The following is a 3,434-nucleotide window of genomic DNA, read 5'->3' on the forward strand; positions in this document are numbered from 1 at the left end:
ATCTGAGCATATGGCTGGGCCTGGTGTGGCCCAGATTTCACCCTAGTGTCCTTAATGAGCCGGCAGCTGCTTCTGCCACTGCCTCACCATCCCTGCCCTCCTGCCCGGGCCCGCCCTGCCATCCCCATGACAATCTGCTCACAGGCGGAGCAGCAGCCACCTCTCCAGCTGTCGGGTGCAGCAGGAGAGGGGCCAGAAGCAGCTCTCCTTTTCTGATATAAAACCACTCCTTGGCACAGTGGCCCACGGACGTAATGGGTGGCACAGGGAGCTCCCAGAGTGGTCAGCTCTCCTTGGGACTTGGAAATGGCTCTGCAAATAAAAGGCAGACAATAAACACAGCCCTTATGCAGCAGGTTTATTTATTTAATGAAAGACACAGTCAGCTGGTGACATTTACTATTTGGGATTAGATCCAGAGTATGGGTTGCAGCAGACCCTAAGATGATAAAAACCTGGGTTCTAATACTGGTTCGGCTGCCGAGAGCAGATGCCGTGAGGCAAGGCATTCAAAGGCACCGAAGGGTTGTGTGTCATCAGTTAAACGAAGGGACCAGAGCAGATATAACCACCACCACTACCATGACTTCATTTGACACTGTTCTCTGGGCGCAGGAGCTGACCCAAGCATTCGCCATGTATTAGAGATGTCAACGGTCTCTCTTTCAGGCTGCTCTCTCCCCCCATTTCAGAAGAATCCTACCTTTCGTCATTGTAATCTTACTTGGAGCCCACATTGAAAAGCAATTCTCCTTGGTTTGAAGCAGAAACAGGGGGCACGGCTTCCACCCACTTTAACCTCCCAGCGTCCCCTCCTGTCCTGAAGCGGTGAGGATTGCAGTGAGAAGACAGACACTGAGGATCCAGCTGGTGGGAGTGTGTTCGCTTCCCGTGGCTGCCATCAAAAATGACCACAAACTTGGAGGCTTAAAAGAACACACATGTATCTTCTCACAGTCTGGAGGTCAGACGTCCAAAAATCAGCGTTTCTCAGTGTTTCTGGGCTAAAGTCAAGGTGTCAGCAGAGCCAGTTGCTTCTGGAGGCTGCAGGGAGAGGCCACTGTCTTGCCTTTCAGAGCTTCGGGAGTGAGCCCACCCTGGCTGCCTCCTGGCCCTTCCGCACATCCCTGCAACCTCTTCCATCCCCACGTCTCCCCACTTATCTTGTAGTCAAATGTCTTCTGGTCTCCCTCTTAGGAGGATGCTGGTGACCACATTGGATTTATCCACATCATCCAGAATCATCTCCCTATTTCAGAATCCTAATGTAATCACACCTTCAAAGTCCCTTTTGCTGTGTAAAGTAACAACCACAAATTCCAGGGATTAGGAGCCATTATTCACCCTCCCACGGGGAATAGCAGCATTTCCTCAGCTCTGTCAGCTCTTCCATTCAGTCAGAACTGGATAGTAATACTTATGTATTGATTGATCCTTTTCTCAACCCCAACCTGCCCTCCATTTGATCTCCCGTCTAAGGTGGTGCAGTGTATTGGGAAGGGTTTGTTCTCCCAAACTTCGTGGGGTGAAGCATGAAGCTGGCGGCCTGGCGGGAGTCCCAGTGCGCCTCCGTGTGCCTGTGTGAGGGGTGTCTTTGATCACTGCAGCAATGTCAATAGCAATTGTTTCCCCCTTCATGATTAGCTCCACTCAAGCTGAGTCTAAATGATATCAAAACAGCCAGTCAATTTGTTCAATTTACTCAGTCTGTCAATTTAGTAGAAAATAAAAATCAATTAAATTAGTGGTTTGAGTGAATTGACAGGTTGTCTCACCGACTCAGTGGAGTCGGGGAACCCTATATTCACACTCCCCGAGTGTCCCGCCATACTAATACGGTTCATCCTCTTAACAGGCCACTCCTTGATCATGTGATAAAAATAATACCCTTTCTCTGCATTTTCAGAGATTTTAGCTCTTTCAAGAAATTTCACAGTGATGATCTAATTTTGTTGTGCCAACATCCTGAGGCAGTCCGACCAGCTGAGGAAACAGACAGGGGGGCTAAGTAAGAAATTTAAAGATACACAACAAAACAACAACATATCTTGCTTAAAATGTGTTAAGAACTGATATAAGCAACTTACATGTGTTAGCTCATTTAATCATTTCCACAAGTCTGTGAGGTAGGTTAGTATCCAGATATTATCCTGATATTTTATCCAGGTATTCTCCACATTTCACAAGGAGGAAATTAAGGGCAGAGGCTGGGATTCACACTGAGGTATTTCCCCCCGCCCTTCCCCTCCACACTGAGGTATCTTAACAATCTGCTTTTCTCTCTCGATCAGAACTTCTCAACTCTGGCTCCACTTAAAAAGCCTAAAAATATCAGAAGTCATACCCATCAGATTCTACACCGCAGCTCTATTTACAATAGCAAAACACTGGAAATGACCCAGGAAGAGCTATGGCATGTCTCCGTGATGGGGTGGTGTGCAGCTATGAAAAGCGTGAGGAAGGTCTCCCCCTGCATCGGGGAGCAATGTCCAGGAGGCAGTGACACACCAAGCTAAGAGTATGGTCTGCCACATTTATTCAAGAAAGGAGGGGATGATGTGTTTCCTGGTGAGAATCTCCACATGAAACTTGTCTTCATGGCTTTATTAAAACTTTTTGCATAGTAAAAGAGGAAGTGATAGATCAGGTACCTATAAGTTAAAAGAAATTTAGATTATCAATGAATCGTAACTCACAGAATAAAACTAGGAAACTTTAAACTGTTTTCAGTAATCATGTTGTTGATAGTAATTGATATTGTCATTTGGAGACTGTTGTGTGTAATAAGGGGAAAAAACAAATCTATACTAATAAAAGGGTAATATGCTAATTAGACAGGGTTGATCGGACATCTTCTGGACATCCGACTTCCTTCCGGACAAAGCTATGATAGCAGGGGCCAAGGCAGAGGTGGTTAGGGGCGATTAGGCCGGCGGAGAGCAAGCAGTTAGGGGCGCGATCAGGCCAGCAGGGGAGGGCAGTTAGGGGGCAATCAGGCTGGCATGGGAGGGCAGTTGAGGGCAATCAGGCTGGCACGGGGAGCAAGCAGTTAGGGGTGCAATCAGACCAGCAGGGAAACAATTGGAAGCGAGATCAGGCAGGCAGGCAGAGGTGGTTAGGGGTGATCAGGCCAGCAGGGGCACAGTTAGGAGCAATCAGGAAGGCAGGCAGAGTGGTTGGAAGCAATCAGGTCAGCAGGGGAGCAGTTAGGGGCATAAGGCCGGCAGGCAGGCAGGTGTGTGGTTACGAGCCAGTGGTCCTGGATCGTGAGAAGGATGTCCAACTCTCTCTCTCTCTCTCTTTCTCTCTCTCTCTCCCTTTCCCCATTAGTGAAGCTCAAGTTCTCTAAATGTAGTAGCAACTCTTCCTAAACCGGCAGTCAGGCATCTCCTGAGGGTTCCTGGATTGGAGAGGGTGCAGGCTGGACTGAAGCT

Source organism: Myotis davidii, unplaced genomic scaffold (genome assembly GCF_000327345.1).
Source record: "Myotis davidii unplaced genomic scaffold, ASM32734v1 scaffold424, whole genome shotgun sequence".
Taxonomy (NCBI): Eukaryota; Metazoa; Chordata; class Mammalia; order Chiroptera; family Vespertilionidae; genus Myotis; species Myotis davidii.